The following is a 25084-nucleotide window of genomic DNA, read 5'->3' on the forward strand; positions in this document are numbered from 1 at the left end:
AATAGTATCAGAGAACAATACTCCCTCCCCATGGAGAATCAGAAACTGAGATCTTCTCTGGGTCTCCATCAGAAATTTGAGGATAAAGCCTATATTTTCCTTTCATCTTCTTGTCCAAATTTAGAATCTTGAATCTCTTCAGCAAAATGGGTATCCTTATTTCTTTAAACATAAAATATTTTCTAAGAAGGATCAATAGCCTGAAATAACCCCTGATCCAGACCCAGCAAGTTAATCAAGTCCAAGGAAATTTGAGGAAGAAAGAAGTTTTCCCAGTGATGGATTCAACATTCTGACAGAATAGGGAGCTTTCACTGTTCCCTCTCCCAGGACTGACAAGAGTAGCAAGCAATCATACATTTATAGAAATGAAAACAAAGCACACCAACACAATCCTAGTTGCAAACATTTTACATCACAAACCATGCTGACACACTCCCAGTTGCAAACATTCTACATCACTTATAATCTATGCAATCATTTTCAGTCAAACATTACACAGCTCATTTAACTCCTGCCTTCTTTTAAACTTCATTCTTTCCCTGTATGCATTGGTCCCACAATTCCCCTTTTCCCTATGTAGTTTGCTCCTAACATTTTCTAAAGCTTTCAGTTCCTGTTGTTTTATCTTTGTTACTATATTCACTACTTCTAATACAGCTTAATAAAGATGTTTCTTTTTTTAAAAAAAAAGGGGCAGAAATTGAATAATTTATGTAATGTTACTTAGGTTATATAATATATAGCAATATATGTGAAGTATAATGTTTGTTAAAGTTAATTTGTTAATACAATTTGATTACTTTTGTATAAATGTAAATTCCCCTATGTTATAAATGATAACTCAATAAAGGTGTTTTTTTTTTTTTGAGTGTCTCACCCTTGCCCACTGAAGGAACCCCAGCAGCTGTAGAATATGTGGCTAACCCCCATTCCAATTGGCTGTAGGTGCTACATGAGAGAGATCCATGGTAAAAGATGAATGGTCAAGGTACAACTAACGGCCACAGTAGACTCATTCACCTGCAGCTGGGAAAAATTGCTAGCCTGCTATGGTGACAAAAGCTGTTTGCTTACTTTTTTCTTTTTGTAGGTGGAAGAAGGACTGACCATAGGCGCAACAGTTTCTTCTATTATCAAGAAGAAAATGACACCTCTTTCCTGGAGTAAACAAGCAGCAAATGCTTGTAAAAATTTAAGTCTTTAAAATTCACTCTTTTCACAGAAAAATACACTAAAAAGTACTTTAAATTTTTGCCAGCCCCCAAATATAAAATAAACACAGTTTCTCCACAGGATTTTTTAAATACTGAAATTAACTTTTAAAATGACAGAAAAAAAGTGTTCCTGTTTAAAAAGTACAATGCAGTCTTATGACAGCCTATTAAAACACAAACTTTTAACTTTAACGTAACCTTCCTGAAGAGGAAAGTGTTACTGAGCAAGCATTTTTTTTTTAAATAGGGATTTTTTCCTCCAAAAGTAATGTATCTGCCCAGCAAAGAACAGCACAAGCCAATCTGTCAAGCCCCAAAAGCCTCAGAGAAGCATACTTTTCTGCAGCAAGAAAGCTCTTAAGGGCTTGGCACCCAATTGTGTCTTTTTAGTCATCTTAGCTGGAGATGACTAAGGTTTGGGTACATGGGAGTTGTCCTGAAGCTTAGGAAACTGTGTGGCTGTTATATCCTTGCAGGATATATCCCATATATCTTAAGCTGCAGCAGTGATGGATATGAAGAACATATCATATCATATTGCTTATATTCTTTTGCATATCTTTGTGTCATTAAACAAAAATCTCTGCATTCATTGTATGATCTTCTGCAGTATGAATATCACGGACCTGCCCTAGTACACACTATTTGTGTTACTGCATATTCAATTCTCACATATGAATCAATTCTGGTTAATATTACTCTTTTATTTTCTTTTATTTTGTTTCTAACCAGAGTTTTTATCATTTACATCCATTTACCTTATTCTCAGGCTGTCTTGTTTTCTAACATTGTACTAATAGCTTCTGCTAAGCTCTTAGCAGGCTGCTTTTGTCATCATCACTGTTGTGTCTAATTACGGGGTTACATATTCAAACAACTCTATAAGATCTGTGTAGCATTACCTTCCAATGCATGTCTTTGATCCAGTGCCTCTTTGGTTGGTACTCTTAAATTTTTTTCTTTAGCAGCAATTGCATTGGTTTCCCTTCATTTGAGGATGTTCAAAGTGAAGAACACTTTAAACTACAATTTCCCTGCCTACACATAGCCTTCAGAAACCTTACAAGTTTTGATTGGTTATGATGTTACTTTTATTGACAATATTCTTCACTCACTTCTTTAAGAAATGTTTGCTAAAGTGCATTCATGCTAGCTGTCTTTTCCACATACAGATTACTTTGTGAAAACACTGGCTTTAAGTTAACTATCCCCATCAGTTGCATTAACTGCATATGATAAATTGCCTTTATTTCTACTTGTGATTACTAAGCATGACTGTTGATTTAGTAATATGATTTTTCTTTATATGTGTACTCAAGCACTAACAATTTTATTCAGCTTCTGCATCCCTTTGTGTTTTTTCCCCTACCTTGTATAGTTGAAAATATTTTCATTATTGCCTGAACTAGAAGTCTCTTCCTCTAATTGGACATTTGAGTTTTGACTCTATTTATTGTCTCCATTTACTTTAACTGATATTGTATGCTTCTGTTTTTTTTTTATTTTTCCTTTTGCATTTTCTGTAATATATATTATATGTTTGTTTGTACAGCGGAACTCCGGTCCGCTAATGATTGGCAGTAGATTTTTACGTACCGGCTTGCCAGGCCTGACACAGAAGACGCTCTATATAATTTCCTTAAAACAATATATATATATATATATATATATATATATATATATATATATATATATATATATGGGTCTATGTCAAGCATTAGAATTACAAAATGCTTGAATGGTAAGACATTGACTAAAACAGTTTGAATCAAAAAGGTCCAAAGGCACAAATATTTGAATCACAAAGATTCAAATGAAAACAGAACCTACTTTTTTTCTTGGGTGAGGACCCTCCCTGCATCCCACACACCCATCACTAATTATATACCAGCTCAGAGACTGCACTACAGTGGGGAATGGTCAAATTACTTGATCCCAGCTGAACCATGCTCTTGTGCATCTGAACACCAGTAATTTACAAAAAGTTAATTTTCAAACTATGCAACTAATATTTCAAGCAAACATTAAAGGTTAAAACCCTTATCTACGTAGGTATATACATACACACACACACACACACACACACACACACACACACACACATGTAAATATATAATATATATATATATATATATATGTGTGTGTGTGTGTGTGTGTGTGTGTGTGTGTGTGTGTGTGTGTGTGTGTGTGTGTGTGTGTATATATATATATATATATATATAGATATATAGATATATAAATATATAAAGATATACATAGATAGATATAGCTATAGATGTGGATATGTCTGTCATTATATATAGATAATTAGATATAGATAGCTATAGATGGATATTTATAAAGGTTCAAAGGGAGTTCCTGGGAATGCTATTCAAGAAGGCATTTGGTTAAGAGACTTTGTGTCTCAAAAGATTCCCTGGATTAGTGTACTGACCTGGTTAGCACATGTAAAAATGGAATAAAATAAGAGACTTGCTCAGAGTCACACAGTAGGCAAATAGAGGTAGAAGGAATTAATTAATAGCTTACAACCCTAATACTCTTTGCTGTCAGACATTTTCTTTTATTTTTGTCATACTAACTGCCAATCTTTATTTTATGTTAAGTAATGTATATATTTCTTTTAATAATAGTGCTTCTGTGACAGTGACGTTTTTGTTTCACCACTGTATTTCTCTTTCATGCCTCGTTGTCAGAACTTTCTTGACAAAATATCTGCACACTCTGATTTAGGTTCACTTTTCCCTCCTCGTTTATGTTATGAGCAGCAGTTTCAATGCTGATGATGGTTCCCTACTGAAATGCCAAAACTCGAAATGCTGGGTGTCAACAAGTGGAAAAAAAGAGCAGAAACACAGAAGAGCCGCATTTTGAAAATCACGCTTTTCCTTTAAACTTCTTTTTGCAGCGATGAAAGCCTCACTGCACCCCTCCATGGGGGGGATAGCCCCCCACATTCCACAAATATATATATATATATATATATATATATATATATATATATATGTGTATGTATATATATATATATATATATATATATATATATATATATATATATATATATATATATATATATGTATATATATATATATATATATATATATATATATATATATATATATATATATATACACTCTGAAATCATCATACCTCAGAGTAAAGGGAATATCCTGAGAAATGGCCAGGTTGCACATGTGTAGAAGCATGCGGTGCTCAGAGGACTGCTGATGGGAAAGAGGGTTAGGTCAATTTCTCTGGCAGCAATATGATGCTGTACCAGTGTCCTTAATACTCTGACCAGCCCCAGGAATGGGTCAGGTTGAGCTCATAGGAGGCTAAAGTGAGTCTGATAAATACACTGAATGAGGAATACTGACAGCTAGTGATCTGCAGGGAGGGGTGAAAAAATGTTAAATGACCTTTGATATAGTATATCATTGATGTTTGTCATTAAGGCCGATGGCTAGTTCTTTTGATGAAATTCACTGTCACTAATTGCACCATAGATGGAACTAAATATTTCATATACAGATTAATCCCCTTTCACCTTTCTTACTCCTTTATTATATTGTGCTATCCTTGTAGTGTGGCTCTTCTTCTTTTTTGTTTTTTTTACCTTCATTCCTTCCATGCATGTCTGTACATCAGTCCTGACTGTCTGTGAACCACATTTCTTCTAATGCAGTACCATAAAGACATTGATTTTTTTCAACCAGTTTTACTATAACTAGTAGTCATCCCCTATAATCTAATTACTGTTACTCTTTGCTTTCCATTTTAATTTGTCTTCCTTTTTTCAATTAGCCATGCTTTTCCTTATTTACCACTTACATTCTTAACTTGTTACCACTGCTGGAGTTTATATCAATAAACACATTGATGTCTTGAAGGAATGGAGCAAATCTTTACTGCTCATGTCTCTCTATAGTTGTTTTAAATCCTTGCTGATGACCAACTCAGGCACTTTATTTAAGTCTTGTTTGCATATGTCAGACTAATGAAGAAGTTGCATCCTTCCAGCATAGTCCACAATCCCCAATGAATTCAAAGCCCAGAGCTCTTCACACACTATTCAGCCATCTGTTAAAACTTATGGTCCAGTGCACATTAACCCTATGCATACCCCACAGAGGCAGCAAGCTTGTAGAATGTTATCATCTGTGTTATTTTTCTAAAGGTTTGCCACAATGTATAAATAATCTATAAACTCATGCAGCACCTGTCTTTACTTGTTGCAAGCCATGTCATCTGCATCACTGTGAACACTAACACTGAATACTTTACATTTCTTGTTGTTTCCACAGTCTTATGTATTTTTTCTAACAAAAAAAAATCTGCAACTTCTTTTCCTCCCTACTCAGCCTGTCTCTACCTAGGTGTCTCTCCTTCCTTCTGCTACTTCATCTTCCCTTTCCTGTATACTAACACATTCTGCCACTATCTTCATTTGCTTTCCACTAGTCTAACATATCTTTCTTTTTCTGTTGCCTATGTGGCGCTTCTTGAAAAAATCATTAAGCAATTTCATCCATACCTAACTTGCTTAGACATGTCTTATTCAATCTGTTAAACTCATGTAATAGCTCTTTGCTGTTATGATGCCATTGTACTGTTACTATCAACCTATTGTAAAACACTTGCTAATTCTTCACCTAACAATTACATTTGTACCATGGGCTCTCTGTTTGGTAACAACACTGTTTTTAGAGCTTATACTGTTTGTTCACTGTTGGCTGTCAGTACTTTTTTTGGAGCTTTTCTCTCCACATCACCAATGAAAAGGGGTTCTGCCTAGTCAGACATATGTGGTAAATAAATGTAAACAAAAATCAATAAAATAATAAAATATATCCACCCCTGCCATAGCACCAGACAAACAACTAGGCTTTCCATTCCCTCTCAGTTCTAGTTCTTCTGGGTTTGTTGTTAAAACAATGGACAGTTGAGTTCTCCTTCCATTTTCTTGTTTGTATTCTACTGAGACATCAGATGCACTGATCTGAATATTCTCTTTGGGCAGCTGTATAGATATACTACGTTGTATGTAGAGTTATCATCTACCCCTGTTTTTCACAGGACACAGAACAGTCCATATTTAGGTAGCTGTGTTATGCAAAAACATGAAAAATAACTAATGACTGAGATTTTTGGTGAAAAAATATTTTCTAACTTTAATTCTGGAAGATTATGAGTCAGAAACTCTTTATTATGACATGAAAAAAAATCTAAAAGTTTATAACACTGAGGCATTATTTTTAGCAATAATGTGATATCTGGTCATTCATATTGATTGTGGGCATGGTTTTCCCTTAACACTGTAACATCTCAGTGCAAAATGTCCCTCTTTGAGTATCTGAAAAGGTAACAATCCTATTGGCATCATAGCAGCATAATAATTCTGAGGAAGTATAGACAGAGTAATGCCCATAACTTCTACCAGCCTCAACATACCAGAGCTCACTGTGGCCTAGCAATTCTTCATTTAAATATGACAACTGCTTGGCCAGCAGAGGTAGTAAGGTTTGTCCCATTAATCTTGGGAAGCTCTGCCTGAAAAGCAGAATTGCCTTCAGTCATACTGCTAAAAATAAAACAAGTGTGCATAATTCAAAATGTCTCCTGGAAGACTGCTTGTACACAGCTACTGCACTCTACTGCTCCTATGATTTCTTTTTTCTTGCATCTTAATTGCTGTTTTATTTGCATGCTATTTCTACATTTTTTTACACAAATACATATAGATTTCTACCATTTTTTTATTTTTATCCTTTTGTTTTACCCAGAAGACTTTCTTTGTCTCATCAGATTATTTAATATTATTATTCAGACCTCCCACATCTACAGGAGCTTGACTCTTCACTGACAGCCTTTCTGTAAAGTCAGTTTAACTGTATTTTGACTAAGCAAGATAGTATAAAAAGAAGCAGTTTATTGATTTATAGATAACTGTTTTTTTTTTTTTTTAATATGACAGTAATCTGCCAAATGGTATATCTGAGACAGGAAACTTTCTTTCCAAAAATGCCTTACTCTCTGGCTTAAATTTTATAAGAGTAGAACTAAACGATTCAACTACCTTTAATTATTTAAGTCAGTCCTGAGCACAGTACTCTCTCTCTCTCTCTCTTTACTAATTGAAGACACATCAAAGTGCAATCACATGGAAATTAACTTGTAGCTTGTAACTGGAAAGATAATTATTTGTTTAACTTAAGTTTATAGTTAGTTACAAAGCTTGCAGCCTAGGAGACCTATTAGGAATCTAGCCCAATTTCACAATTACCGCAAAACACTGCCGGGTTAAATGACTTGCTCAAGGTCAAAATAATGAAGACTGAAAGAATCAAACCCTACACCACAGGAAGCAGCTTGTTAACAGTTGAAAGTCTTAGCCATCTGCATTGCCAGACTCTAACTAGTGGGTGTGGGAATAGAGCAGACAGCATCTTGATCTTCCAGGACCAAAGACAAGTTTGCTACCTTTTTTATCCTTAACAAGGTCGGCCTACTGTGCGCAAGTATCCATGTTCTGGAATGACACAAAAGCACCCCCCAGGCTAAGTGACTTTGTCAGACTCATGGAATTTCTACATAGAAACATACAAAAGAAAATCAAGCATACTTAATAAAGATCTTTATCAAATGAGAGACTTTACAGACAAGAATCTAATTATGTTATCAAATGAAATATAGCATTTAAAAATAAACTGTAAGATTTTAAATAAAAAAATAAAAATGTAATTTATGGCAGATTACTAGATGATCTACATGAACAAAGTTAATAAACAAGTAAGCAAAATAAAAAAGAATTCTGCTGCCGTTAGTTTCCTGGAAACAATAAGCTTAAGTAAAAATGATTTGCATTTCAAATGCAATCTCTCAAATCTGACAGCACAGCACATGTATTTAGAATTCAGTTAATGACCCACTTTACTTAATGTTACCTTATCCATTAATTCAATTACAGATAACCTTTTAAGCACCTTATAATAATCTGCAAACGTCAATAAGTCATAGCACTTATGACATTTTATTATGGTTAAAAACAGTTGCTTAGCATTGCTTAAATACCACAAAATTATACTTGGTATGTGACACACAGAAACACAATCTATTACTTCAGAAACTGAATTACTGAATTTATACAACACATTGATTTCAGATAATGGTTAAGATTCTTTTGTATAGTGTGCAACATTTTGATCTCTGTTGCTTTTTCTATTGTGTACTTCATAGAATTCACAGTTAACTTGGTTATAAATTTCCAAATAAAATATTTCTCTCAAGATTACACAGGTATTCATTTAAAAAGTGCCAAGATGTGGCATTTGTTCTATAATGTAATATATAAAAATGGTTATCATTTCTTAACAGCAAGTTTGTCTGTATTTATGCTTTCAGAAAGGTACTCTTGCCCCCGGATTTACTATTCTTCCATGCAGGACTAGCTTAGTCCTGCATGGAAGTGGCTGTTTAGGAGCAGGATGGCAGTGCGCCATGCATATTAATGAAAGCGTGCTGCCTGAGCTCCTAATCTTACACAGATAATATAAGAGTGCAGGGGGCGTGTCTGAGAGCAGAGCTCTTAGAATATACATGCCCCCACAATGAAGAACAGCAGAAAGCCCAAAAGAATGAGTGAGACCGCTCATAGGTGTCCGAATACCCCCAGCAACATCCCCCACGTGTACAACAGTAATAGTAAACAGAAACAATATAAAGATATACCATTTTCTTTTTTTTATGAAACTGATTAAATCTAACTGTAGATACACAGGTTTGCCCATTGCTTAGCTATGGTTAATGCAGCTTAAATGGCTGAAGAGGATAAAAAGCAAGATTAATGCAAATGAAGCAGGTTTGAGTCCCACTGCAGCACATTCCATTTTCCATGTCAAATCACTTTATGACCAATATTTTAGTTGCATAACCTACTAAATAACATATATGTGATCTGGGGTATTGCATTAAATGCAGATGTGAGGTGTCAGTGTCATAATGTTGCAAAGTCCACAGATAATCACATTTGCCCCATACAGGATATGTACACAGGAATCATGGATAGAAATGGAAGGTAAAATGTGCAATGAATAATAACTCCATACAGCTTCCAAATCCCCCACCTTCCCAAGAACCAGTAGACATTACTGTCTCAACTAGTGCAATGGTAAGCAGGACTAAGCACTAGTAAGCAAGTGTAAGCATAATTAAGCAGTAGTAAGTAGGAATACGCATTTGTAAGCACTAGTAAGTGGGTTTAAGCCCTTTTGCGTGGGGGTAAGCAATGCGCACACATGTTAAGCAATATGGAAGCTAACTCTCTGCAAGCATATTTAACTGGAGGTTAGCATTGCTTACCCTCACGCAAACCCACACAAACCCGCTTACAACTGCTCAAAAGTGCCTTAATAACTCTGTATCCAATGTCCCTTGTTCTGCTCAGCAACAAAATCAACAGCCATGCAGGTCTCGAACCTAGGACCCTATACACCATAGTCACAGTAGTTGACAACCAAGCCAACACAGAAGTACGGAAAAATGAGGTATCAGCAAACAAGTCCTCACCATAGTAAAACCAATCTGAACCTGTGAAAGGAATCAGTATACAGACATATGTGCCTTAACCAACTACATAAAATAAATATGTGAACCGGAGTACAGCAGTAAGTCCGGAAGTCAGGTGTAATTGCAATAGGGTGTTGAAGTCCCCAATAAAACACAAGGACCCCATACAGTGTATGTACACATGAACCATGGATACCAGGCATACATATAAGGTGTAATGAATAATAACTCAGGAATTATGATGCAAAGTCTAATGTAAGCAATGCTAAGCATTGCACAGGCCAGCTTAGGAGGTGTAAGCAATGTGTAGGCCAGCTAACTCAATGTCCCCAGTGTTATACCCCTTTAATCAATGCCAACCCTAGGTAAGCAGGTTTGCCCATAGCCTAGCCTTTTCAAAACTGGCCAATCATGGAAAAGTGCGGGAAATTGGCCCTACTTAAACCCAAGAGGTGGAAATACATCTTATAACTGGTTGTAGCTTCCCTTTGCAGGCACAATGGCAGTAAGGGGAGAAGGTGTGGGCTTTCAGGTGCAGCGCTGGTGCATCCAGGAGTCCAAAGTCATGGCAGGACTCCTTATCAAAGACCATGATAAGAGACTGCTGCAGCGCCAGTACCAGGGCTCACCAAACTGGTGAGCAGGTCAGGCATCATTATGTGGACCTGAATCAGCGTAAGGGGGACCTCTTGGAGGAGTGGATCCAAGAGGCTAGAGCAGCAGGGAATGTTCCAGTTGTAAGTATCACCCCACTATGTGTGTAATAATTGCCAGTTCAGGTATATCATGGATAGGTATGGCTAAATATTCCTCTTATGTCCCCCACAGCTGCAATGGAGTGGGCTGCAAACTAGGAGGCCCACATAAGTCACCTGGCGAGGTTGTGACGTGAGGCAGGTCAGTAATACTCATGCATTTACTGTCATAGGAAATAAAACTAAAAGTAGTAGTAAATTAATTGCCTGTAGAAAACCTGTATTGTTCAAGGCAAGTACTGCATACACTAGAGAATATGGCAGGAAGAGTCTCATATTGTTTGTATGTCAATAAAAGTGTAATAGCCTGACAATAAAGGTTTAACTGCTGGACTGCATGTGTATACTCTGGTATCAAATGGTAATGTAGATTTTCAATCATGTAATAGTACTGTTGTATTAAGCACTGTTACCCACAAAGTGCACCATAAATTGAACGTGTATTAATTGCTGTATATGACAGGTGTAACCCCAAAGGCCATTTAGTACAACTGAGAGACGCATAGACAGTAAACAGGGAAAATGCGGAAAACAAAACCCGAATAGCATATGCAACTCAGATGTAAACTGTTGTTTTTTTAGCACACACAGCCATGGTTCAAATCCTGCCATTGGTAGTACTCTGCATACAGAATCATACCCGACAACTGTACAGATATACCCAGAATGTCCAGTAAAGATGCCCATATCTGTTGCCTATCAACTTGTCCCCCTGGGGAATCAGTGAAATGATCCCAGATGTATAAGCAGCAAACAGGAAATACAACTGATTGCACACATCTATGAGAACAAAGCTGGCACGCCAGCAACTCCCCAATACCTTATGAGACTAACAAGCCACGTATGTCCTATCTACACCCCAACTTGGCAAGCTGTGGTCAGATTGTGTACAGTAACAGAGTGAGATGTATGTGCAGAATAGTAATGTGGAATCTGGTACTGTGTGTGGGAACATTCAGGTAGTGCTAATAAACATTTCTCTCACAGGTCTGTCAGATACCAACACTGTGCCCAGAAATACAAGAATGATACCCAGTACTGGTACTGTTTACATTGGTATTGTATGGCAGTGCGATGATGTAGTTGCTCTGAATAATGAGGTATTACACATTACTGTCACCCACACTGTCCTGCAACATACAACTGTCTAGGAAATCTCTATAAGAGTGTTGTAATACAAGGTCAGAATGCAAAAGCACAGGGGATTAATAAGACAGAAAGCAAATAGGAGATATACAGCAATATCTATATAGCAGACACAACTGTGATGGACAGTGTGTTTAAGTTGTGGCAGACATAGCCATGGTCTGAATCCTGGGAGTAGAAGTAGGCTGCAGACAGAATCATACCCCACAACTGTACAGATGAGGCCAGAATGTCCAGTATATGGGCCCATATCTGCTGCCTGTCCCTCTGGTAAGTCTGTGGGATGATCCCAGATGTTTAGCCAGCAAAACAGGCAATACAAGTGATTGTCAAACATCTATGAGAACAAACCTGTCACTGTAGCAATCCCCAAAACTGTTAGGAGAGTAATAAGCCAAGTATGTCCTATCTACACCCCCATGTTGTCAAGCTGTGACCAGCATGTGTACAGTAACAGAGTGAGATGTATGTACATAATACTAATGTGTAATCTTGGAGTCTGTGTGGCAACAGTCAGGTAGTGCTAACAAATATTGCTCCCACAGGTACGTCGGATACGAACACTGTGCTGAGAAATAAAGACCATAATAACCTGTACTGGTACTGTTCACTCTGGTATTGTAGGCAATTGTGAGTGTTGCAGTTTCTCTGAATAATAACGTATCACTGATCACTGTCACCCACACTGTGCTACATAATACAACTGTGTAGGAAAGCATGTATATGTGTGTGTCAGGTCACTAAAGATTGAAGAGGGCAATATTCTAGATATGTCCCACCACACCTGCATGTGGACAACACATGGCCAGAGTCTGTGCAGAAAGTGTTGGGTGGCTATGTTCACAACATCAACCCAGAATCTGGGAGTATGTGTGGAAACAGTTAGTGTTAACAAACATTCCCTGCACAGGTATACCAAGTAAGAGGTGTATACTGCAGGTAAAACCAGTTCATGCATAGCGATGATGAGAGCCATATCACTGTCCAAACTAAGGCTATAGGGTAATGTAGTAAGACTTGTAAGCAACAGATAACAGCACTGACTAGGAGTGTAATGTGGACTACCGGAATATACTAGTTGTTAATTGACATCTTTCTCCCCCCCACCATATCTCCAACAATAATCAACATACCCACCCTAACTGGTATGTAATGACACCTATGTTCAGATAATGTCCAATTGTTTGATAAATATATTAATTGTGCACATGCATGCTCTATAATGAAATATTCCAACACTGGTGGCATGGTGCCATCAATGTACTTACATGCTGTTCTTATTACCACTCTGGTCCCATATATACATGTGTTCTGTTTGCTATGCAACTGTTCCGTATCTGGTGTCTGGGTTAATGGGAATATCTATGCATGCTGTTATACCTAACCCTGGAATGTGGTGACTATTACTAACCTACATATGATGATGAAATCTAAACACTATAGCATTTTTGGGAAGGCTGATCACAGCGGACCCATCTGTCCCACCTCAGCTGGCCATGGAACCAGGCACCAGCATGTCTGGGGCCCTACCCAGGACCTCCCTGTCCGTTGGTCCTGCACCCCCTTCGGGTGGAACTGCCTATGGAGATGGGGATGGGCTTACCACCCTGGGAGTCGGCGTGAACAGGAACCTGTCACCCATCTCCAAGTCAGGGTCATGGTGCACAGAGAGCTCAACCAGCAGCTTGGTGATCTTCTACACCAGCTCAAGGGGTGTGTGTCACAGCTAGAGCATCAGTCTGGCTCTGCGGCTCAGCCCACAGCACAGCCACCATCAGGGCTGTGAAGGTGCAGTGGTGACTACCCATGGATGGGGACCTCAGTCCCACTGTTTCCACTATGTGGCTCATGGGCTTCTGATTTCCCAACACCCTTCCCCATCAAGGTGTTCATCCCCCATATGTGTAAACTTTTAGACAACTGGTATGATATCTGATTGTTATCATTAGTACAAAATGGGTCAATAGTACTTTTTATGCCTCATTTACTATGCAGCATGAGATTGGTGGTTTTAAATGTTAATTGATGTATATATATATATATATATATATATATATATATATATATATATATATATATATATATATATATATACATATGCACTGATGCAGTTACCAGCCCACATCTGAGGAAGTTTTTGAAACAAAAACATACTTGCATTTGGAGCGTTAGTGTGATTTCAGTGTTTTTTCCTGTGAAGCGAATGCTTGGATTAAACTATTTTAACAGCTGAAAAGCTTTGTTCCTTGGCATTTTTATCCTGTGGATTTCAGTGGACTACACTGTTAAATCAACAACTACAAGGCTTGACTAAGTCACGCTGTCCGTAAGCTTCATTGTGTTTTCTTCCAGGGTCTTGGCATATGGTTTCTTATCCCCCATATGTGTCATATACCACCCCTGTATGCATCTTGTTTATCTTGTCTGTTAACCTACCCAACCGACCTCCCCAAATATACCTACTACCCCACCCCAACATCTCAATCTCACCTGAAACAAAAAAAAAAGGGCAATCTGTTCCCAAAAAAAAAAAAAATCTTGCCCCATAAAGAGCTGTCCATTTCGCACACATGTCCACTGGACACATGTAATCTGGTCTAATTGGCATCACAACTTATTATTGTTGTCCTCACCCCTCTCTCAGGGGTTTGAGTGTCCAAATCTACCTCCAAATTCAGTGTATATGCACAGCAGTTGCTGTAGTAGAAATGGGCAGCTATGGACCTTCCCCAGACCCTTCCTGCACATCCCTAGCTATTTCCCCTACTGTCTTGCACTCTTTGTGCCCCTTTTTCACCACTTTCCTATTAACCCTTTATTTTCTTTTAAAGAAACTGGCACAGGGGTAAGTGGGAGTAAGCACTTTTAAGCAGTAGTAAGCAGGTTTCAGCCTGTTTGCATGGGGTGTAAGCAATGGCTACACTGGTTAAGCAATTTAGAAGCTAACTGAGTATAAGAAACTGTAACTGGAAGTTAGCAGTGCTTACCTCCGTGCAAACCCGTGCAGACCCACTTACAACTGCTCAAAAGTGCCTTAATCTTTCTGTATCCAACAGAAGTTGTTCTGCCCAGCAACAAAATAAGCAGTCTTTGCAAAGCAAGAACCCAGGACCCCACATGCCATAGCCAAAGTGATTTACCACTAAGCCAAGTCAGATATACATAACCCTGATGTTTTCACAATTATATCATCCAGCCCAGTTATTCAGCAGTACAGGGCATGTATTTCAACATGTAGATGTATGTGTGTGTGTATATAAATTAATATCTAAACAGATAAAACATATCTATAAATGTAGATATAGATATAACTATATAGAAATATATACATACACACACATACACACACACACACAAACACACACATACACATCTATATTTATATATATATATATATATATATATATATATATATATATATATATATAAACATATGTACATACAAATGCCTACATCTATATAGATATATATATATATATATATATATATATATATATATATATATATATACATATATATATATATATATATATATGTCTACATCTATATGTCTAAATATATACAGCAAGTTATATATATGTAAGCAGATATATATATATATATATATATATATATATGGCTCTCACGGAACTGAAATGGATTCTAAAATTAGGAGCGCATATACCCCCAGGCATAAATCATTCTTTTTCTATTAAGCCAGTATTACTATCATGATAATTTTACATTTGTTACATACTTATATATTTCTTTTGATATATATCAACATATATTTAATGATATATTTCTTATTTTTACACATATATTTTCTATTATTTTTTACTGCATTTTTTAATTTCATTCTTGTATTCGTTAATGACTCCTATTATATTGATTTTGCTACACTACTCAAGCTATGATCAGTCAAGCATGTGCTTGATAGGTCGGTACTTGGGTTATAATATAATGGTATATTTATATATAATGTTTTATACATTCTTATTTTTGAAATGGGCTTATATACATATAGGTTACATACATATATATATGCAATATATTTTTGAAATGGGATATATATATACATATACATATATTTTTTCATACATATATTACCCATTTACAAATGACGACGGTAAAGGGTTTTTTAAGTAAGAAATTTTGCGTTGAAGTAATTCAACTATAATTCATCAGCTGACCATCTACAATTTTATTAATTTTGCTACTAGGCTATGTATTACACAGCTAGCATTTGCCACATAGGTGTTTTTTATGTCCGGTTTTTTGCAAACAGACATGCTGTTTTATTTTAGTTACCTTCAGTAACATATAAAATAGGTTAATACATACCTAATGTTTTTGTAAATTAAGCAAATGTCTCAGTATGTTTATGTTTTCAAGGTAACAGCGTTTTGCTTTAACAGGGTTTATATGTTTTGGCTATAAATGCATGGGTTGATTATGTTTTGCAATAGATGTTCATGATGGAGTTAGCACTACACTTACTGATAAATTCAATCAATATTGTTACTATGAAGTGCAAGATTTAGTATATATTGATTTTTTGTTAATGCGCTTTACTCATGTTTGATATCTTAGTCTGATCAACATCACAAAATGACCCTAAGGCCCTATACTAAATAATAAAAAAAGGGTCGGCTATATACAATGTCGAATGGGGGTCCCCATCCGATATTTGACATACATTTTTAGTTGGCATATAACCATGTTTTAGAATTATAAGCATCTATAGTTTTTTAAATACAGAGAAGTTAACTAATATTGAGTCAACAAGCGCAATTGTTTAGCGCCAATTTTAAATGCAGATTCAGCTGTTTAATCAATTTAGAAAGTTTTTCCCGCGTTCTAGCAGATATATATATATGCAACAGTTGTTACAAATTGACATCTGATGAAGCGTGGACTTGCCACGCGAAAGCGCTTATTCATTCTGTGTGTTTTAATAAAGGATCTTTTTGGATTTTCGTGAGCCTCAAGAATTTTTTGACCGGATTTTAGTGATTTATCCAATATTCAGCTACCTCTTCTCCTTGTGTTTGATGCCTCACTACATTATTTACATTGTGTTCCAGTTTTTTGGTGAGAGTATCGTTCAGCAGGGACACCGACTACCTATCTGCATATATATATATATATATATATATATATATATATATATATATATATATATATATATATATATATAAACATATGTACATACAAATGCCTACATCTATATATATATATATATATATATATATATATATATATATATATATATATACATACATATATATATATATATATATATATATATATATATATATATATATATATATATGTCTACATCTATATGTCTAAATATATACAGCAAGTTATATATATGTAAGCAGATATATATATATATATATATATATATATATATATATATATATATATATATATATACACACACACACACACACACACACACACACACACACACACACACACACACACACACACACACATATATATATATATATATATATATATAGATAGATATATGTAAGTACACATACACACGAAGAGATATGTATAGTAAGATACATATGTAGTAGGTGCACACAATATGGAACAGCCACTATCCCTACAGTTACCACCTTACCAACTGGAGACTGTATGAGCCACCCATACAAATGACAATCATTGCCTTCAACATCTACCCACAGAGAAATCAAAGGATATAACACCACACACAGGTTTGCATAGCTGGGAAAGCTTTATTTTGTACTATTACAGTTGTATATACCATGTGGTATATCTGTTTAGATACAGACATCCATATAAACTGAGTAATGCAACTGTGAAACAGTTATACTGTTACAGTAGTCTAGAAAAGTTAACAAATGTTGCTGTCCGGGCCAAGGCCATCAAGTAGTACAATAGTAAAGACAGACTGGTCCACAGGATACCAAACAATCAACAGTAAGTAATGCAGATGTATAGTTCAGCAGCCTCTATCTACACCCTGTAGACAATCCCTAGGGGGTTGAGACCTCAGTTCACACAATGGGATGTAACTGTTAAATAACAAGGCACAACTGATACCATCACAAGCACACTGACAAACAGAACAGTCTGTATGGCAGGTGGCAGTAGGCCTGCATTTAACCAAGGTGAATTGTATGGTAATGTACATCCATATACCTTAAGGCAGCTCACCCATGATGGTCTTCAAGACTTTGGGCTTTCAGGATTCTGTATCGCTCCCATATACATAGATGTATATATAGATATATGTATATATATAGATATGCATATATGCATATATAGATATATGTATATATAGCTATATATGTATACACATCCTATGTGTACAGATATGCATAGTTATGTTTGTATATATGTAGATATCAGTAACTATATTCTGCATACATATCTATTCTGATATACCTGCTACTGTCAATATATATGTAGATATCCATAAGTATATGTGCATATGTATCTCTATCTGTATATGTGTAGACATATATTGTTTGGTATATGTATATATCTGGGTGTTTATTAGTATAGCTATGTACATATACATAGCCATCTATGTATGTCGATATGTGTATGTGTATGTCTATATAGATATCTGGATAATCATATGTACATATATCCTCACCATATGTCCTGAACATGGAGTGTAGCTCTACCTCAGACCCTATAGTCCCAACGTTGTAGTGCAAGGGGATGTCAGGTATATATAGCAGGTATATTTGTAGACTATTGCTACTGTAATAGGGAGTGTCTTCACAGACATGGTGTGTGTGGGAGATCACATCTGGTTTTAACATGTGCACCATTGGCTACTGACAGACATCCGAAGGACATCATAGTACAGTACCACTGCTAACACGTAATGCTCCTGTGGACTACAGCAGGGATAATGGCCAATATATGTGGACAAAGAAAATACAATGGCCAGAAAACCAAAATAAATTTAATAAAAGCACTGAATACCCTGACATCTTGGCTGAAAAGCCTTCAAGGAGTGAAGGCTTTTCAGCCGAGACATGACAGTATTCAGTGCTTTTATTAAATTCATTTTGGTTTTCTGGCCGTTATATTTTCTTTGTTGCTGTTTCGTTCTTTTTGTTGTATTATATCAATATATGTGGACAGTCTGACACACTTTGGACAGTCCAGAGGTATACACATAACCCCTTAGTGCAAGACATGTGGACCAATCCTGATAATGTGGATGTTAACAGCCATGTAGATGGGTATAACACATAACTACTGATATACATGTGCCCACATAGTTTATGCATTTACACATCCCTGCCTGTCCTGCCACATACTAACTGCTGGTACAGACTACTGCCACATACAACCCACTAGATTATGACATACATCTGTACAGCATCCCACTGCTCTGTCTGACATACATGACTGTTATGGTGGCCTGGTGGCAGTACATCTGGCAAGTATCTGGACATTACATCTCACTGGGTAAGTACACTAAGCTGCTAGGCATGTAACAAAGTACGGTGTAGGCTACAGGCAGACCGGCTCAACACTGGCCTACATTTCCTGTAGGGGAATGCACATTTACCTGCATATATAGCAGGCTCTACAGACAAGCCACAGCAGAGTAACATACACCTGTGTGACAGTGCATAACCACAACCAATGTGAACACAGCCCCAGTCACATATGGTATGCTAGCATATTATTACAGTTTATGAACTATCTGTTCAACACCAACCTCAATATGTGCCACTCGCACACTAACCCTACATATAGTGGGCCGCTACACAATATGCTCCGTTGCCTGTCTGTGGTATGGGACATGTGTATGTATGGCCCTACAAACATGTCAGCCGATAGGGTAACATAAAGTGGAGAAGCATGTAACATCAGATAGAACAGGACCAAGAACAATGACATCTACCACAGTGTGTACACAGGGCAAGGTACATATTAACAATACACACACTGCTGACAATCACCATAAGTACACAGACCTCAGTACTGTACACACAACTACAGAATGTCCAGGTTATGTCATCAAATATAACCCCTACTATACATAACATGTGTAGCAGTCTGATATCTCACTGGCTTGTTATCAGATATGATGTCACTAATTATGGTGTACAGCACATATGCACCCCTTACTCCATGACATATGTACAAAGGTTGACGAAGGTTGACAGGGTTGTGGCTGGAGGCACATACACAGGGCCAATACTGACATGTTGCTGTGATAACCTCATACATTTACTGTTGTAACTGGGTTTGTTGCAACGTATGTCCTATGAGGGATATGAAGTCAGTAACTCTCACGGCTGTCACCATCTACAGACTGCAATCTTCACACTACCTTCTGCAGTTTACAAATAGGTGATCTGTGGGTAACACCTGAAACAAAAGGCACCACACACTGGCCAGTCTGCAGATGACCTACAGATGGGTGTTCCCTCATAAACATAGCACTGACATGGCAGCTATGAAAACATTTAGGACAGCCGTAACCACACACACCCTGTTAAACCAACATTACTCCAAATGCAGTATAGCAGTACTTACAGTCTGTAGTCAGGTCAGGCACATCCCTCTCCCATCTGTTGGCCTGTTTCCACAGTGTATGTTGTTAGAGGTAAATCCCCAGTCCATTTGATATGCTGTTTGCCAAAAAACAGATCGAGTTCCTGCTCACAGTGAATGAAAAGCCCAACACCAACATGATGTTCCTAGATATTGGTGTGTGTTTCCATGCAATTGGCTATGGGAATGTTACCACAGCTGTTCTACTTGCAATCAGCTAGAGGATGGCTGCAATTCACACAGAGGCCATCAGCTGATCCTGAGCATCACTTAAAATACTCATGCTGCTGCCTAAGCAATGCAGGTGTAAGTCTCCACATCCACCAGAGAGGGAGTGAGAGAGGCAGACAGAGTCACAGAAAAGTCAGGGAAGGGTGGGAGTAAAACTTAAGCATGTTTGTGTCACACACTTACTAGTACCGGGTATCAATCCCCTGATGACTATGTAGTGCTATCACATGTCCATGCAGTTAGTGGATGCGCCACATAGGTTACATGTTGGGGAGCCCTCAGAATGTATATGTGATGGTGAGTGACATCTGCAAGAGGGATGTGGTAGCTATGTAGTAGGTGTAGCACACGCACCTGTCTGCATGAACAGGTGTCAGCGTCAACACAGCCACACTCTTACAGGGATGCACACACATTCACACACTTGGCATGGCCAGGAATACAACTCATCACTAGTGGGATTGCCACAACTCAGTACTGCACAGGTATCACATGCACCACAGGGGTCATACGGAGGTTATATGTGCAAAGGGTATGTGGAGGTGTCTGACATCAGACAGCATGCTTCAGTAAGCCAATGAGGGTTGTAGTGATTGTGAATCTGGTCATACATATCGTACACCACAGACACAGACATGAGTGCCAGTACTGAAATGCATGGGTGCACTGCTTCATGAATGTGTTGTGGTTGACGCTGCCAGATGGCTATACAAGGCTAGGTGATGGGTATACCTTGGCATCAGGCCACATGACAATGGTCTGCAATGTGGCTCAGGGGTGTAGTGTCTGGAAATGCCCACACGTGGGTATTGTATTCACCATCCAGTCACCTGGGTGACTATTGTATGTGGCCAATGCTGTGCATTGCTTGCCATGTATGTGTTCCTTAGTCCATGATATGGACAGTGTCTGGGATGTGCACTCCTCCCACATGCATGTACAATGACATGTGGATCTGTACGTTGGCTGTCTGGCCCATGTTTTGTACACAGAGTGTTATCATCAGATGTGCCAGTCCTGGTCTCATGCGACGGAAACTGTTAATGGACAGCAGGGTGACCCTACACCTACATTGATAGTATGATACCAGTATTCCAAAAATCCAAAAACCAGTGTAGAAACGGAGAAAAAATGGCAATTTGAATTCTTTCTGGCCAACGTTTATTTACCAAGCCACAGTACACTCAGTAAATTGAATAGGCTAAACAAAATCTATTATAAAACATGTGCACTACTGTAGTGTAGAAACATATTACAACATGTAGGTTTTCTGTATATTTTTGTTTCTAAACTTTCCTCTTTTTTGTAAATTTTCAGGTCTAAATATTGTAATACATTTTTTGATAATTTATGTGTAAACTTTAGAAAATTAGTAGTATGGTTGAGGTAAATCATGAATTCATCAAACTTTTTTTCCCCCCAGTTCAAAACAGTACTATGTCATCCAAAAATCTATGGTAGAGCACCCAATGGGAATTGAATTGAGAATTTAATACAAATTCTCTTCCCATCTGGCCAGTACTAAATTTGCGTAAGTTGGGGCGCAGGCAGCACCCATGGCTACTCCTTATTTCTGCCTAAAAAATTCTCCATTAAAATATAGAAAATTATTATTTAACACTATTTCCATTAACCATACATTTACCTGCTTTTCATTATTAGTAAGGTTTTTACTCTCATACAATATTTCCTCAAACATTTCTGTGCCTTCATTGTATGGAATGGATGAGAAAAGGTCAATCACATCTATAGTGACAAATAAAATATTGTCCAGATTTTTTACACTAGGAATGACTTTTAATAAGTCCCAGGAATCTTTTAGAATTTGTTCTTTGTCTAACCATAGATTCTTAATTTTATTATCTATATATTTAGCTAATGGATGAGTTTTGGATCCATCAGCTGAGACTATTGGTCTTAATGGGGGGTCCAACTCATTTTTATGAACTTTTGGAATTCCAAAAATTGAAGGAATTTTAGGTTTTTCCACTTTCAAAAATAGGTATGTTTTTTGATCGATAAGCCCCTCATATAACATATCTTTTAAATTTATATCTATTTTGTTGTAAGCAATATTAATTTCATTTTTAGAGACCAATTCATATTTTGTATTGTCCCAAAGAATATTATACATCTTACTATCATATTCAATTTTATCCATTATTACCACCCCACCCCCTTTATCCAGTTTCATAACCCTTAAATTGGGGTCATTTTTCATTTCATATAACAACTGCTTCTCTTCTGTCCCCAGGTTATTTTGATATTTCATTTTCTTTTCTAATTTCTTTTTCTAATATTCTCTCTAAATTCTTTAATTGGGGGTATATAGGTGGATTGTAGGTGGTTCTCCATCTTAGAGTAGGGGCTGGGGCTGTTATGTTACTAGGAAATAAAATTTTCAAATTTATTTTCCTTAGAAACAACCTAATATCAAGGAGGGATTTTGCTAAATCACCCTTGGTGTTGGGTATACATTTCAACCCTTTAGATAATAATCTAAAGGGTCCTTCCTTTAAAACCAAATGACTAAAATTGTAAATGTTAAAATTGTCAAAGGACCATCTGTTCCCCACATTCGTAATTTTTGAAGTTTCAGGGAGGTTAGGTATGGTTAGTACCTCCCCCTCCCCCTTCTCCCCCATCTCCATTGAAAATTTGTTTGCCTGTTCCCTTGTTTATTCATAAGCCTCTCAGACCTCCTTAAGGGGGGAAACTCATCTTCATATCCATAACCTTCTTCCAGTTGGGTAATTTCTTCTTCTATACCCGTAGGTCCTGTTTTGTCATCTCCTTGGTAATAAACGTCCTTACCATATCTCCTATGTAGGGGGTTGGGGTAACTTAAATTATGTTTATATTCATATATATCACATTCCATTTTCTTTATTTTTCTTTGTATTAAATTTTCTATCTCCCTCTCTATATCCTTTCTAATATTAAAATATTTTTCTTTTTCCTCTTCTATGGAAAATATCAAATCATTTTTAATACATTGGTCCAGCACTTCTATTTCTTTGTGTAAATCTTCCTGCACTCTCATATTTTCCCTTACCATCAATTTCAGTACCTCAATACTACATTTATTAAAAACTTCTATGAGTTCCTTATGAAATAAGGAACCTGTCACAACATTATTTGGATATTTATATAAACGCAGCCCTTTGGGCACAATTTCCTTCAAAATACATTCTGTTAAATAGGTGTTCTCAATATTCAAAATTCTATGTTTGTTCATTAGCTTGGAAAGGGAGTTTAAATTCTCCCTGTATGTATTGTTATTAATTTGCACATTGTTTTCTTTACTGTTACTTTTAAATACATATTTATAGCGTAACCAGTCATTTAACTCCTGGCAAGGAGTAACAGTACCTGTTGCCTCAGCACCTCTTTGGGGTTTGCTGTTTCCCCTTTCGTTCCTCAGGTTAACAATATTCTCATCGCAAAAGTTCTCATTAGTTCCTGTGGAGTCCCTTAATACGTTCGGTGTTTTTGCTGGATCAAAACTTTCCAAAACTGATTCAGAATGGAAGCTGGTGTCCCCTCTTTCACCAATAAGCTCCTTATTCGCAGTACTTTTCTTGCTATCTTTTTTTGTAAACCCTTCGGTCCTTGGGGGAAGTTCTGCTACATTTCTGCCTTGCGTATCTAACAGGGACAAAGCCACTGGTGTCAGTAAGTTGATAAGCTCAGTTAGTTGACCAATCAACTTTCGAGTAAGACCAAAGTCTTCCTGTGAAGAATTTGCAGGGACCGCCTGCTTCTCCATTTCTCTGCCACCAATACGACCAAAGAAAAAAGCTTGTAGCGGTGAACAAAACAAAAACTCCAAAAATCCAAAAACCAGTGTAGAAACGGAGAAAAAACGGCAATTTGAATTCTTTCTGGCCAACGTTTATTTACCAAGCCACAGTACACTCAGTAAATTGAATAGGCTAAACAAAATCTATTATAAAACATGTGCACTACTGTAGTGTAGAAACATATTACAATATGTAGGTTTTCTGTATATTTTTGTTTCTAAACTTTCCTCTTTTTTGTAAATTTCCAGGTCTAAATATTTTAATACATTTTACATACAGTATTCCCTGGTGTCAGTGGCATCTGTCCATATAGGGCTTGTGTTTTAGGCATGGTATGTCCTTTGGGGGTCACATTTGATGGCACCACAGGTGTTGCAGGTGTCCAGTGAGGAACATGTGGAAGGTGCACTGTCGGCATGTACATGCCTATTGGACTGATGGACAGGGTGTCATGCCCTCTGTAGCCCACTGCAATCACACCATGGTTACTATCAGTGGGCAATATGCAGGGTACTACCAACATAGCGGGTGTTGCCTAGGCAAGTGTATGTGTGTGTGTGTGTGTGTGTGTGTGTGTGTGTGTGTGTGTGTGTGTCTGAAACGTGGGTTGTGAGTGTTCCCTGGGTAATACAATGGTAGATAACATTATTCAGCTGTCATTGATGTCACATTTATTGTTATGGATTTGCACCTCAGCCTCTTGGCTATTTCATATCTGTTATCCCTGTACAGTGTACATTGTGATATATACTTGGCCCACCATATAAGAAGTTTGCAAATCCCGCTCCACATTAAGACCAGTTGTTACACACTCACA

This window comes from Protopterus annectens, chromosome 7.part0 (genome assembly GCF_019279795.1).
Source record: "Protopterus annectens isolate FY-2018-M chromosome 7.part0, PAN1.0, whole genome shotgun sequence".
NCBI lineage: Eukaryota > Metazoa > Chordata > Ceratodontiformes > Protopteridae > Protopterus > Protopterus annectens.